The sequence below is a fragment of the Oncorhynchus clarkii genome, chromosome 5 (genome assembly GCF_045791955.1).
Source record: "Oncorhynchus clarkii lewisi isolate Uvic-CL-2024 chromosome 5, UVic_Ocla_1.0, whole genome shotgun sequence".
NCBI lineage: Eukaryota > Metazoa > Chordata > Actinopteri > Salmoniformes > Salmonidae > Oncorhynchus > Oncorhynchus clarkii.
In genome coordinates, this window is record NC_092151.1 from 54,282,543 (window position 1) to 54,299,236 (window position 16,694).

Consider the following 16,694-nt stretch of genomic DNA (forward strand, 5'->3'; position numbering starts at 1 on the left):
TGGCCTTAATGGCTTGTTTAGTGGCTGAAGCCCAATCTGGGGCCCCGGATAGCCATTATTCAGAGGAGGATCGATCGGGCCCCTGGGCCACTGGCGTCTCGGGGCCCCTGCGGTTCCCTGTCCCTGAACCTGTACTGTAATAAGCGTACTCATGTCAAGGCGGTAATTATCATTGATCTGGAGCTGCTGTGACAGGGGCCAGGGTAGGGGCCTTGCTGTGTGATTCATACTCAGCATGGAGCTACTGCTGTACATGGGGACAGCCACTGCCCAGACACCCAAGTCACCATTGTCCCATAGTCTTATCAGCCTTTGTGGGCCCTGCTATGGCATGGATTAGCCCTGTGGATACTAAAGGGAGGGAACGGGAAGGTGGGTGTAGGGAGTGTACTTACCATTTCCGTGCAAGATCTGATCACAAGCTCTACTGCATGTAAAAAATGAACTCTGCAAGACAAGAGTATATCATTATGATACAAATGTTTGGTATTACTCAATATCTCACTCACATATTGGACTTTTATGGTATTCTATGCACGTGAACAAGAACAGACATCAAAGCATTTATTTTAATAATACTACATGTAGTGCTCGCACAGTGTGTGATGTCACATGCAAGGCCCAGGTCACTCTCCTCTTACTCAGCTGCAGGTGACCACACAGTGTGTGATGTCACATGCGAGGCCCAGGTCACTCTCCACTCACTCAGCTGCAGGTGACCACACAGTGTGTGATGTCACATGCGAGGCCCAGGTCACTCTCCTCTCACTCAGCTGCAGGTGACCACACAGTGTGTGATGTCACATGCGAGGCCCAGGTCACTCTCCACTCACTCAGCTGCAGGTGACCACACAGTGTGTAATGTCACATGCGAGGCCCAGGTCACTCTCCACTCACTCAGCTGCAGGTGACCACACAGTGTGTGATGTCACATGCGAGGCCCAGGTCACTCTCCACTCACTCAGCTGCAGGTGACCACACAGTGTGTGATGTCACATGCGAGGCCCAGGTCACTCTCCTCTCACTCAGCTGCAGGTGACCACACAGTGTGTAATGTCACATGCGAGGCCCAGGTCACTCTCCTCTCACTCAGATGCAGGTGACCAGACAGTGTGTGATCTGTAGTGTAAATTTCCTGTATTTACCAAATCATGAGAGCAAACCACACACAAGTCAGAGTTATCATAAAGTCCATCTTTAATCATATGAGCTCCATCACAACCCTGTGACTCTCAGATCAATTCAGTGTCTATAAATGAATTCTCTGAGAGTCCTTACACATTGCAACTGAGATCCTTTATAGCAAAGACACACATAGCCAGACAGCATTGGCTATAAATTATCGTTCAGCTTTGTCTCCTAAACTATGTTCTTATCTCGCTCTCAGGACCATAAAACAAAACCTCATCAACAGGCATATATCAAATACACCCCTCCTGAACAAGATCACAGAGACACAGTGACTAGCACACAGACATTGTGGAGCCAAGAGATAATTGGTTCCCCCTCAATCATCCCTTAACATGGTCTAAAATATATGTTTACATATGAAGACAAGCTTGACCTCTCCCCTCTCTGCGGCCCAAGTAACTGAACCCTGACAGAGAACAGATAACTGCAACCGGCCAACAGTATTATCCAAAAATAGACATTCTAATGGCATATCTCACATAAGCATGCAATAAAAATAAAACATCTTATCTATGTTACCCAACTATTCTGATTAATCCCCAACACGCCCCTCTCAAGGGACTCAGTCCCTTCTGAAGAATCAGAATAGTAACATGGCACCTTACTCAATATTTAAAATAAAATGTAAAAAAAATAAAATCCCCTCAATGTCAAATACCTAAGCTTACAACCTTTATTCTACAAGACAAACTTGCACATGTTTAATAACAGAGAATAATCCATTTGAGGAAAATAAAAACATAACATAGAAATGCTCCCTGAGTTACATGAGAGCCAGTATCTAAACACAGGCCTCCTCACAACATATTGTCTTATCACTCAAAGTAAAAACCTCAATTTAAACACACATCAATATTAGCAGATATACATTCAGTATACATTCAGTATAATTATCCCATAATTCTACTATTAACGTAATCATGATTATAATACAGATCAGTATCTCAATGCATTCTAAATCTAAATTACTACAATGTACATGGTGTAGACCTCTTCAATCAACCTGATACCACAAAAGTATAAACAATTTTATTGGCACAGTTGACCAACCCCCCCTCTCAGGCACTGATTCTTCTGGCGTCTCTTTCGTTCTTCTTCAGATAGCTTTACAGTTCAAAGTGGACGGCCCATGATAATGTCCCAATTTCAATGTCTCACCTTTACCACTCATGTCTTGTCCATAAACATGAAACATGAAAGAAAAGCAGTTGAGATCTGATACTGTACACCAATTTCTGGCTTGGTTATTTTCTCTCGGTAGAAGCGGTTCGGAAGGCCTTCTTCAACGTCTTGTCACTCTTCTTCAGCCAGTTAGAGGAGGTGTTGAGGTACACACACTATTCGGTCCAATTATCTCTTCCATGCATTAAGATACCGTCTGATGTCACTTTTCATGATAACCTCAAAAGAACAGATCAGAACAGTTTAGTTCAGTTCATTAACTACATGATAAATTATTACTTTTACCAATTATTCTTAATACACATATCTAAACATATTTCACAGAGAATATCAATACATTCTATTGAAACTATTCTTTCAAATTGGATTATACTCCCCATCTCACTGTCAACTCCATCGTAGAGCCAAGGATCAAGAAGTTAGACCTATACCCCTCGGGAATAGAACAAAACAAACACAACAATACAATACACTCCTTCACATATCCCTTCAGGTGTATAACTTCAAACCTTCAAAAAACGGAATCCTCACCCATGTTTTACACATATCTCTCCGTATGAGAGTAATGTAAAACAAAACTGAAAAAAATATTATAAAACAAAATTTCAACTAACCTAATCAAATTAAAATCACTAAACTAAAAAAAAAACTCTAAAGAAAAATGATTTAACCCCTATTGTTACGGTTTTCTTCTGGTGAAAGAGAGGAGGACCAAAATGCAGCGTGGTTATCTTTATACATCTTTAAATGAAAGATGAAAATAGAACAATACACAAAACAAGAAACGTGAAAAAAAAAAAAAACAGTCCTAACTGGTGCAAAACACAGAGACAGGAAACAATCACCCACGAAATACCCAAAGAATATGGCTGCCTAAATATGGTTCCCAATCAAAGACAACGATAAACACCTGTCTCTGATTGAGAACCACTCCAGGCAACCATAGACTTACCTAGAATACTTAACTAAACACAATCCCATAAACTACAAAACCCCTAGACAAAACACACCACATAAATCACCCATGTCACACCCTGGCCTAACCAAAATAATAAAGAGAACAAAGAATACTAAGACCAGGGCATGACACCTATGGTCATAGGAAAATAGACTTAAAGCAGCATACCCTTAGTTAAAAGCAATGCCCTCTCCCTCTTCACAGTGGTCCAAATTACAAATATGGCTAAGAACTATAAACTCAAACATATTTACCAATTACACAAATTATCTTGAAAGCAGTATTACAAATGACCATAAATTCATTATCCAAATGGCTTCCCAATGCGGGTGATCAAGCCACAACGGAAGGTCATCAGAAGGTCATAGGACATACAAAACCTTCAAAGCAGTGTTTTTCACTATATTAAACAAATTGCAAACAATAGTCAAATAGTTCCTACATGTTGTATCCCTGGTTCCCAGAACATTCCTTTATCAAAAGAATTAACGTGTGTAATTAAAACTCAGAAAATAAAAACTCATTAAAATCCCATGTGGTGAGTGCCCCTTTAAGATACCTTTGCACTAAAACAAAAACTTCCAGGCCCTTTTCAATGTGGTAGTTTATGGCCTCAATCTCACTCACTCTCCCCAAGAGCATAGTCCCTGGAAACATTCCAAAGAGAGACAATTAATTTTCCCAGAGAAAACACAAAACACTTAGTTAGTATTCATTACACTACATCGATTCAGAAACTCAAACGTGAACTATAAACCAAACCTAATGATAATTCCACTGTACCTCAAATCATTAATCATACATTTTAATCAACATCAATGTATATTTATGCTTAATTGAACATGTTACCCTTAGATACAATTATCCTTACTATCTAAATACTTTTTCCTCTGTCGCAAACGTAGTACATTTCTCAGTGTAAGAAATCAGTCATTTAATCCCAGGCATTTAATAAAAATGTAGACGTGTTCTGCCATGGCTCCTTCAACTTACATATGTAGATCATTTCCATCCATCCCGGAAGAAAGAATCCTACTCAAACACATCAGAATACAATGTTTAATTAAGTTAAATCAACTCCTAAAACAAACCATAAACAAATAAACAAACCCCTTTAATCAGCAATCTAATAATTTCAACCTGTTGATATAAATTTAGTAAAAACTATCCTGATTTTTTAAACAAATCTAAAATCTTTCAAAATGTGGCGCTGTCTCATCAGCGTAGAAATCAAAACAAACTTTTTTCCACTCATATCCAAAGTTTTAATTCCCCAAAGGTCAATACTGTTCTGCACATCCATTAATGATATTCCTTTAGTCTGTACAGGGTCTGAAATTCCAATGTATGCAGATGATACAGTGATAAATTCATGCAAATAACAAACTACACAAGAACTCACTACTATAATGGTTCAGATGACAGAATTGCTCAGACTCATGTTTACATCTCAATAACATAAAACACAGTCTGCATGTTCCTCAAAAAACAACTACTGATGCCCCTGAGACAGATGTCTATGTATCAGGGGAAAAAGCTCCCGGTGGTATCTGATTTTAAGTACCAAGGCATCATACTTGATTCCAACCTCTCTTTTAAAAAGCAAATAAAAAAGGAACTCAAATAACCAAATTCAACCTAGCTAATTTCCCAAAACATATTAAATTGTTTTGACTATTGCGGTAACAACACTATAATTAAAATCAATGATACTCCCCCACTTAACATACTAGTTTACTAGTTTGGCCCAAGCTTGCTTTTCAACATTCATACCCATTCAGTCTTCTGCAAACAGGATCTCAAACTACTCAACCAGCAATCAACTTTAATGACCTGACATTGTTCCACATAATGGAAACATACTATAATGTTAGACTACATGAACTTTCCTGCTCAAATGAACTGGTGTTACCTAAACAATCAAACCAAGAATCAATAACCATCAGAATCCATTCTCACAGTGGGCAGAAATATAACCCCTCCCATTTCAAAGTTTTTCCTTACCTCTATCGTAAGCTTTAAAACCAAACTTTATAACTTCCTCTTCTCTTTGCTCTTCACACTTATGAAATGTATCCTATTTCTTTAAAAATAACACACGCAGCGCCAAAATGATAACATGCGTCAGTCAATCTATAAGAATGAAAATCATTTCGGTAATCACTTTCTATCGCCATCATCTCTCCGCTATTATTCAGAATTTCTTGAACTTAGGTAACTGTCTTCTCTATTGATACAGTAATTTAAATACGACTCAATTCGCAATACATTATTCAAGCAGATAATTAAGTGAACAGACATCGTCTTGCATCAAAATTCGCTTTGTTATTATTTTAAGTTGAATTAATCTATCAATTTAACCTAAACAATGTATTGAAAACGTTCAATTTATCCCTTCTATCAATTTGAACCAAACAAGCTATTAAAACGTTCAGTTTATATTTTATACAAACACTAGCGACCATAACTTTCCAGGCAAAACATACAAATAGATTATTTACAATCAAAAACTCAGAATTCAGTTAGCACATTGACTGGGAACGGAACCCGGGCCTCCCGCGTGGCAGGCGATAATTCTACCATGGAACCACCAATGCTATGTAAACAACTAAGATTCTTCGCAAATAAACCCACTTTCCGTCACTATCGGCAATTCCCAGAAGAATAATAGCCCAAGTTTAATAGTACAAACGTTACTCCAGCTATGATTCTCAAATGCCAAATGAATAGATTAGCAATCAAAGAATAAAATCGTCATTTAATGACTAGGAAACAGATATTGCGCCTTTTAATAAAAGTAGATTATGTTTACTTATGCAACGTATTTCAATTACTTTACTACATCACATTAATCACGCAATGATAATTAGTTTGATGGAAAACCTTAAACTTTGTACGACATTATAAATTACATCGAGATTCCCTCTTAATTCTCTCTAACTTTATGGAAAACAGTTTATTCAATAAATTCCGCAACTTCTCTCATACTGTAAAAAATATATATAACATGTTCAGACCTTAATTTTATTTCAAATGTTTCACCCAGACGGAGATAATCCAATATGCGTTTTATAGTTACATCGTTAGGGTAAGTGGACACACTCTAATCCGTTTCTAGAGCTCAATTTCCCAGATTTTGTAGACTAGTTTAATAGTGCTTAAAACCTCATCTTTATCAAATTATCCATTAAAGAGATACCAACTCAAAACCTACGTACGTCTACGAATGGGTGGTTTAAATTGGATCTAATTATTCTCAGCATTACTTTATCAAATCTCTAGTAATTGATTATACACACATACAATTTATCATAATTTCAAATAATTCACAGAATCCATATAAAACTTAAGAAATCTTAGGTACTCACACAGAACTTTAAGGATCACCCACAGATGCACAGAATGAGGTCCTTCTTCCAATAGGGCTTCACCAAGTTCCATGTTTCACCTAGAATACACAGTCCCCTGGCCCCTCACCCCTACAGACCACACCAATCCACACTGTGATCAATTCAGTGTCAGGACAGCTCTTGGTCACTCGCAACCGGACAGTGGCAGAGTATATTTTGAGTCCACAAACTTTCAGATTACTTTCCCCTGACTCGGCCCTGCTTACGCCGCCAAGGTGCCTTCCTTACAAAGAAATTCACGCTCAGAGTATACGTGACAGGCATATTTAAAAAACTTGACTTCAAATCTGTGTGTGGTTCGCTCACCTTTTTCTTTAAAAAAAACTCAGTTCGAGTTGTGGTATCCACTCGGCTCGCATCCTCTCAGATCAAAGGTTGGTCCATCTGCTTCGTTCCCGAAGTGTGGTTTCCCTAAGATCCCAAGTTTGGGGGATCCCTCGTGCATGATTTATTTACCTAGATCGTCAGGTACGGTCACCGAGTGAAGATTCACATCCCATCCTCGTCGCCAAATGTAGTGGAAATTTCCTGTATTTACCAAATCATGAGAGCAAACCACACACAAGTCAGAGTTATCATAAAGTCCATCTTTAATCATATGAGCTCCATCACAACCCTGTGACTCTCAGATCAATTCAGTGTCTATAAATGAATTCTCTGAGAGTCCTTACACATTGCAACTGAGATCCTTTATAGCAAAGACACACATAGCCAGACAGCATTGGCTATAAATTATCGTTCAGCTTTGTCTCCTAAACTATGTTCTTATCTCGCTCTCAGGACCATAAAACAAAACCTCATCAACAGGCATATATCAAATACACCCCTCCTGAACAAGATCACAGAGACACAGTGACTAGCACACAGACATTGTGGAGCCAAGAGATAATTGGTTCCCCCTCAATCATCCCTTAACATGGTCTAAAATATATGTTTATATATGAAGACAAGCTTGACCTCTCCCCTCTTTGCGGCCCAAGTAACTGAACCCTGACAGAGAACAGATAACTGCAACCGGCCAACAGTATTATCCAAAAATAGACATTCTAATGACATATCTCACATAAGCATGCAATAAAAATAAAACATCTTATCTATGTTACCCAACTATTCTGATTAATCCCCAACAGATGTCACATGCGAGGACCAGGTCACTCTCCACTCACTCAGCTGCAGGTGACCACACAGTGTGTGATGTCACATGCAAGGCCCAGGTCACTCTCCACTCACTCAGCTGCAGGTGACCACACAGTGTGTGATGTGACCTGGGCCTCGCATGTGACTCTCCACTCACTCAGCTGCAGGTGACCACACAGTGTGTGATGTCACATGCGAGTTAGAGAGCTAGATAGAGAGAGAGATGGGGAGTCCTGGGTCGGAATAGGTGGAGGGGCAGGCAGACAATCGTTGGGGGGAGAGAGAGAGAGAGAGCGAGAGAGAGAGAGAGAGAGAGATGGGGAGTCCTTGATGGAGGTACAGCCAGGCCACTGTGGGTGAGGAGGTGGAGAGGAGGCCTGGAGAGGAGATCAGACTAGCCTTTCTCTGCTTTGTGATAATTGGGACAAGTGGATCTTGAAAGGCCTAAAGCCTCACTCACGACTATTAGACAAGGAACATGGGTCTTGACTTCATGTCAAGAGTTTAGTGTCTTTTGCTTCTGAGTGAATACGTCTATTTTTATTCAGAGATATTCAGCATTCACTATACCTGTCTTTATCGCTTTCGTTGCATTAGACTTTCACTGACGTCCTCTTCTTGAATCGGATGGCTGCTACTTCCCCCTAGTGAACTTCTCCACCCCAGAGTGGGATGTACGGGGAGTAGGAGAGAAAGTGGTGATGGAGAAAGAGAGAGAGAGATTAGAGAGAGAGAAAGGGGGTGAGAGAGGGGGAAATAGTAAGAAAGAGAGAAAGGGAAAGAGAGAGGGAAAGAATGAAAGAGAGATGGAGGGATGGTGGGGGTTTTGGAGGCAGGCAATCAGTTTTCTTTATGTGAGCGTTGGAGCGGGACCGGTGTCACCTGCAGACCAAAGCCCATTTCCTCTGATTAAGTCCTCCGAAAATATTCCATTTGTCAGTGTCACCGCATTGCGCTGCCATGGTGACCAGTCAGCCGTGTCTGTTGACTATGTCACTCTCCAATTTACATCAGACGCTGACATCATCTTGTCGCTAATGTCTCTTTGCTTTTCTCTCTTTTCTCTATCAAATACTCTCTCTCTCTTTAATTTACTCCTGTTCCATCTCTCTCTCTCTCTCTCTCTCTCTCTCTCTCTCTCTCTCTCTCTCTCTCTCTCTCTCTCTCTCTCTCTCTCTCTCTCTCTCTCTCTCTCTCTCTCTCTCTCTCTCTCTCTCTCTCTCTCTCTCTCTCTCTCTCTCTCTCTCTCTCTCTCTCTCTCTCTCTCTCTCTCTCTCTCTCTCTCTCTCTCTCTCTGTTATGTGATCTGCTCTCCCAGTGTAAGGCAAACTGCTGTAGTTGTGTGAGAGAAAGAACATGTGGAGATCTGGTTCAGGTTCCTTTTCCTAGGTTAATGCAAACAGTGGCAGTCATTGCATTCAAATGAACCATGGGTGAACACCACCTTATTGTCTATGTATTCCTTTCACATTACACCAAACGCAACCTCACCTAATCATAAGGGAGTCACCCTCGGATTGTATCATTGCTTTTCCCCCATAAAAGTTGTCTGTGCTGTCCATTAGCTGTGTGTATATGGCAGAGCAGTGGTCGAGTTTACTAGATCTGCGTCCCAAATGGCACCCTATTCCCTATATAGTGCAGTACTTTTGATCAGAGCTCTACGAGCCCAGGTAAAAACAAAAGTGCACTAAATAGGGAATAGGGTGCCATTTGGGATGCGGACCTGGAACCTCCACCCTATCTGATCTAACCCCATTAGTATCCAATGTCTTTTTAGGAGCAGAGCCGGCATGGTTCAGAGGGGACGGAAATTTCAATCTGCCCTCTATCATTTTCCCCATCATTACTCCAAACAAGACCATTTCCTCCTCTCTCCATCCCAAGCCCAGAGAGCGAGTGAGAGAGAGAGAGAGAGACTAAAAAGAAGGGCGTTGCATCTCTTACCGTGCCCAACTTTAAAATGAGTCGAGTGAAGAAAAAAAGGAGGGTGTTTTCTACATTATTAGGAGTCTATTATGAAACGATGTCGTCTCCCCTCTTCATTCGCCTGACAGGTATAGCGGACAGCGCCGGGTGCGGGGTCGCCTTGATGACTAGACTCAATCACCTGTGACAGTTTTGATTTGATGTCACTCTGTGGGTCGCTCTATTTGTTTGAGCAGTTAAGAGGTAATTGTGTGACATTGTCGGGGAAGGGGGGGGGGCGCTTTGGCTGTGCACCTGCTGAATCGAGACGGGAACGAGACGAGGGGGAGTGGGGCAATAACAAATGAGGGCTATTACCCCCAAAAAACATTCCCAGACGGTGTGTGGGGAAGAGGTGTGGGTATGTATGTGTGTGTGTGTGTGTGTGTGTGTGTGTGTGAGTGACTCATGAGAAGTCACTCATAAGCCATTCATAGTAAGAAGGCCTTAAAACAAAGTCCCATCCCGGGTCAAACAACACAGCATGTGACATCCCATATAAAATCTTGAATATACGACTTTTCCATGCGAGTCATTAAATGCCTATACGGAAGGTCATTTGAATAGGGGCCTTGAATCCTGGTCTAAGATTTCTATTTTTGGGCCCTTAGCATCAAAGACACAAACCTCATCCAGAGTCTCAATAATGAATCAGATAAGGCTGACCACTATTGTTAGAACATTCCTCTTTTAAAGTCCTCTCTTTGCGCAGTGATTCCCAGTCCTCAGCTCTCACTGGGCTTGGAATGCCAGCCGTAAATCTACAATCCTCCTTTTCGCAAGGAGAAAAAGCCAAAGGAATCATGGATGAAGAGAGAGAGTGCAAATCTGTGAGCTGTGGCTTTACACCCCACCCTCCCCCACCCCTACTAGATACACCAGTCACTCACTTTCCTGTTGTAATCACAAGGAAGTAAAATAAAGGAAATAGGAAGTGGAAGTAGTGGTTAGGACCAGTCCAGAGAGGGTCAATCAGGCCGAAGAACCAGTCCAGTAGTATTTTCCACTCTGACCACTATGCAGCGCTGTGCCTCTCTCGTTCTCTCTCTCCCTCTGTGTGCCAGGGAATAGGCTTTTTCCCTCGGCACGTTGCTGGGCTCATCCGTTTGTTTGTTATCTCAATCCAGGATTTGAAGAGATACAAAGCTGATTAAACAACAAAAGCACATGGGAAGATAAAAGACACTTAGGTAATGGGTTTAGGCTGCATCTTTAGCACGCTCAACTCATCCTTCTTTTCCCTCTCTTCTTTCTCTGGGCTCCAATTGTGTCTCATTCTTCTCCCAGAGGCTTGATCCAGAAAGGAGGAAAAAGAACAAGGGAGAGAGAGAGAGAGAGAGAGAAAAAGAGGGCAAAAGAAAAGGCTTTTGGGTGACAATCTGTTGAGAGGCTGCAGAGTCAGTGAAACAAGCTGCAGTAAAGTGCAGCTGAACGCAGTAAAGTGGCTCTGCGCATGCAGCGGATTCTCAGGCTGTTTTGTCTGCTTGTGCTGCTTTGCTGTGAACAGTTTCGAGGGAGTTGTATAGAGACCGGGTGGAATATATGGAGGCATGACCTTTGTTTGGGTACCACATTCTTCATTTTCATCAAGATTTGTTTATTTATTTTTTCTGGAGTTTTTTCTTCTTTTTAATAAGTATAATCTTTCAAATGGGCTGCCACATTCTGTTCATCTGGGTGATTACGTTTAAGCACTAACGTATATTAGAATGACTATTGTTTCATTTATGGAACAGTAAGATGGCTCTAAGTGGCAAAATACCCACTGGGCACACACTGGTTGAGTCAATGTTGTTTTAATGTCATTTTCAATGTATTGTGACGTGGAATATACACTGCTCAAAAAAATAAAGGGAACACTAAAATAACACATCCTAGATCTGAATGAATGAAATATTCTTATTAAATACTTTTTTCTTTACATAGTTGAATGTGCTGACAACAAAATCACACAAAAATTATCAATGGAAATCAAATTTATCAACCCATGGAGGTCTGGATTTGGAGTCACACTCAAAATTAAAGTGGAAAACCACACTACAGGCTGATCCAACTTTGATGTAATGTCCTTAAAACAAGTCAAAATGAGGCTCAGTAGTGTGTGTGGCCTCCATGTGTCTGTATGACCTCCCTACAACGCCTGGGCATGCTCTCGATGAGGTGGCGGATGGTCTCCTGAGGGATCTGCTCCCAGACCTGGACTAAAGCATCCGCCAACTCCTGGACAGTCTGTGGTGCAACGTGGCGTTGGTGGATGGAGCGAGACATGATGTCCCAGATGTGCTCAATTGGATTCAGGTCTGGGGAACGGGCGGGCCAGTCCATAGCATCAATGCCTTCCTCTTGCAGGAACTGCTGACACACTCCAGCCACATGAGGTCTAGCATTGTCTTGCATTAGGAGGAACCCAGGGCCAACCGCACCAGCATATGGTCTCACAAGGGGTCTGAGGATCTCATCTCGGTACCTAATGGCAGTCAGGCCCCCCAAAGAAATGCCATCCCACACCATGACTGACCCACCGCCAAACCGGTCATGCTGGAGGATGTTGCAGGCAGCAGAACGTTCTCCACGGCGTCTCCAGACTCTGTCACGTCTGTCACATGTGCTCAGTGTGAACCTGCTTTCATCTGTGAAGAGCACAGGGTGCCAGTGGCGAATTTGCCAATCTTGGCGTTCTCTGGCAAATGCCAAACGTCCTGCACGGTGTTGGGCTGTAAGCACAACCCTCACCTGTGGACGTCGGGCCCTCATACCACCCTCATGGAGTCTGTTTCTGACCGTTTGAGCAGACAAATGCACATTTGTGGCCTGCTGGAGGTCATTTTGCAGGGCTCTGGCAGTGCTCCTCCTGCTCCTCCTTGCACAAAGGCGAAGGTAGCGGTCCTGCTGCTGGGTTGTTGCCCTCCTACGGCCTCCTCCACGTCTCCTGATGTACTGGCCTGTCTCCTGGTAGCGCCTCCATGCTCTGGACACTACGCTGACAGACACAGCAAACCTTCTTGCCACAGCTCGCATTGATGTGCCATCCTGGATGAGCTGCACTACCTGAGCCACTTGTGTGGGTTGTAGACTCCGTCTCATGCTAATACTAGAGTGAAAGCACCGCCAGCATTCAAAAGTGACCAAAACATCAGCCAGGAAGCATAGGAACTGAGAAGTGGTCTGTGGTCACCACCTGCAGAACCACTCCTTTATTGCGGGTGTCTTGCTAATTGCCTATAATTTCCACCTGTTGTCTATTCCATTTGCACAACAGCATGTGAAATTTATTGTCAATCAGTTATGCTTCCTAAGTGGACAGTTTGATTTCACAGAAGTGTGATTGACTTGGAGTTACATTGTGTTGTTTAAGTGTTCCCTTTATTTTTTTGAGCTGTGTATATTTTTTTTAAACAACCAGTACTGTTCTCATCTTATTTCAACCAGCATAAAATAGAAATTAGGGTAAAACATGTACTTAATATAATCATCAGAACAATGTGCACATTGAAATTGTGTTAAACTCCACAGAAATGTGTAAATTGTATTTTTTATTTGATTAGATTTTATTTGGCCTTGTTATGTTGATAGTAAAATGGTGTTTGAATCAACGTCATTGTATCAACATAAACTGACCAGGTGAATCCGGGTGAAAGCACTTGTTATAAAATCCAATTCAATCAGTATAGATGGAGGGGAGGAGACAGGTCAAAGAAGGATTTAAGCCTTGAGACAATTGAGGCATGGATTGTGTATGTGTGCCATTCGAGGGTGAATGGGCAAGACAAGAGAATGAAGTGCCTTTGAATGGGGTATGGTAGTAGGTGCCAGATTGCACCAGTTTGTGTCAAGAACTGCAGCGCTGCTGGGTTTTTCACACTCAACAGTTTCCTGTGAGTATCAAGAATGGTCCAACACCCAAAGGACAGCCAGCCAACTTGACACAACTGTTGGAAACATTGGAGTCAACATGGGCCAGCATCCCTGTGGAACACTTTCAACACCTTGTAGAGTCCATGCCCCGAAGAATTGAGGCTGTTCTGAGGGCAAAAGGGGGAGCAACTCAATATAATGAAGGTGTTCCTAATGTTTTGTACACTCAGTGTATAATGAATAAGAGATTAAAAAGATTTGGAACGTTCCACAGGGACGTTTAGTCATTTAGCAGATGCTCTTATCCAGAGTGACATACAGCTAGTGCATTCATCTTAAGATAGATGGGACAACCACATATCACAGACATAGAAAATACATTTTTCCTCAATCATTTAGGTATCAGTAGAGTCAGAGCTAGTTAAGTGTCTTTAAAAAAATATCTATCGATTTTTTTAATTGGGGGGGGTCGAGGTGAGGAGGAGGATTATGTAAGATACTCTATGAAGAGGTAGGGTTTCAGATGTTTTCGGAAGATGGGCAGGGACTCTGCTGTCCTAGCTTCAGGGGGAAGCTGGTTCCACCATTGTGGTGCCAGGACAGAGAAGAGCTTGGACTGGGCTGCGCGGGAGCTGCCCTCACATAGGGGTGGGAGGGCCAAGAGACCTGAAGTGGCAGATTGTAGTGCTCGTGTTTGGGTGTAGGGCTGCGGCATTCTGGGTAAGTTGCAGGGGTTTGATGGCACAAGCGGGGCGCCCAGCCAACAGCAAGTTGCAGTAGTCCAGACAGAAGAGAACAAGTGCCTGGATAAGGACCTGCGCCACTTCCTGTGTGAGGTAGGGTCATACTCTACGGATGTTGCAGAGCATAAGCCTGCAGGAGCGGATCACTGCATTGATGTTTGCAGAGAATGACAGGGTTCATGCCAAGGTTCTTTGCACTCTGGGATGGCAACACTGTGGAGTTGAACCGTAATGCGGTTCAACTCCACAGTTGAAGAGGTCTTTGAGCGGGCAGGCCTACCCCGGGAGGAAGAGCAGTTCCGTCTCTCGAGGTTGAGCTTGAGGTGGTGGGCCGACATCCAAGTTGAGATATCCGACAGGCACGCAGAGATGCGTGACGCCACCTGGGTGTCAGAAGGAGAAAAGTAGTTGAGAGAAGAGGAGAGGGCCTACAACCGAGCCCTGGGGGACACCAGCAGTGAGAGTATGTGGTGCATACACAGATCCTCTCCACGTCACCTGGTAGGAGTGGCTTGCCAGGTAGGATGCAATCCAAGAGTGTGCATAGCCTAAGACGTCCAGCCCTGAGAAGGTGGAGAGGATCTGATGGTTCACGGAGTGCAGCGGACAGATCTAGGAGGATGAGAACAGAAGAGAGGGAGTCAGCTTTGGTAGTGCGGATAGCCTCTGACATAGAGAAGAGCAGTCTCTGTTGATTGACCCATCTTGAAGTTTGACTGGTTAGTGTCAAGAAGATAATACTGAGAGAGATAATTAGAAAGTTGATCAAAGACACCAATGCTCAAATGTTTTGGAAAGAAAAGAAGGGATGCAGGTGTATAGTTTGAATGAGTCAAGTGTTGGTTTCTTGAGGAGGGGAGCAACTTGGGCCATTTTGAAGTCAGAGGGGAAGCAGCCAGTGGTCAGGATGAGTTGATGATGGAAGTGAGGGAAGGAAGAAGATCTCCAGATATGGTCTGGAGAAGGGAGGAGGGGATGGGGTCGTGCGGGCAGATTGTCGGGCGGCCAGACCTCACTAGTCGCAGGATGTCATCTGGAGAGAGAGGGGAGAAAGAGGTCAAGGCATAGGGAAGTTCTGTGTGAGTGAGACCAATGGACTCCATAGGCTAAGTGAATGAGTAGCGGATGTCGTCAACCTTTTTTTCAAAGTGGTTGACAAAGTTGTCCGTAGAGAAGGAGGACGAAGAGGGAGGATTTCCTAGGGTTAGAAGCAGACGCTTGAAATTCAGAGTGGTAGAAAGTGGCTTTAGCAGCGGATACAGAGGAAGAGAGGAGGGAGTGAAAGGATGATTGGTCCTCCGGAAGTTTAGTTTTCGCTGCCCGCAGCCCTTGTTCTGTAAGCTCGCAATGAGTCACTCAGCCATGGAGCAGGAGGGGAGCGCCGACCCGGGAGGAAAGGGGACCGTGTGAGTCATAGGACGCAGAAAGGGAGGAGAGTAGGGTCGAAGAGGCCGAATCAGGAGACGGTATTTAGCGGAAGGGAGAGATGGTAGGATAGAAGAGAAGGAAGTAGTGGGAGAGAGAGAGTAAAGATTGCGATGGCACATGACCACCTCGGTAGGGGCTGTGTGGTTAGGGTTGGAGGAAAGGGAGACAGAAAAGGAAACAAAGTAGCGATCAGAGACTTGGAGGGGGTTGCAGTAAGACTAGTAGACGAGCAGACTCTAGTAAAGATGAGGTCAAGTGTATTGCCTGCCTTGTGAGTTGGAGGGGATTGGGAAAGGGTGAGGTCAAAAAAAGGAAAGGAGGGGAAAGAGAGAGTTGGAAAGAAATGAATCAAAGGCAGACGTTGGGAGGTTGAAGTTGCCAAGTGTTACGAGCGGTGAGCCATCGTCAGGAAAAGAGCCTATCAAGGTCTCAAGCTTATCGAGGAACTCTCCAATGGCACCTGGTGGGCGATATATGAAAATATTGTTAAGCTTGAGTGGACAAGTGACAGTGACAGCATGGTATTCAATTGAGGAGATGGACAGGTGAGAGAGGGAGAAACGAGAACATTTCCAAACCTAATTAGTAGACCTACCATCACCATGACCAGATGCTCTCGGACCTTGAGAGAAAGCATAGATGAAGAGAGAGCAGCTGGAGTAGCAGTGTTCGCTGGGGTGATCCATGTCTCCATCAGGGCCAAAAAGTCGAGGGACTGAAGGGCAGCATAGGCTGAGATGAACTCGGTGTTCTTGGCCACAGATCAGCAGTTCCAAATGCTGCCAAAGACCAGGAATTCCACATGGGTTGTGCGCGCAGGGT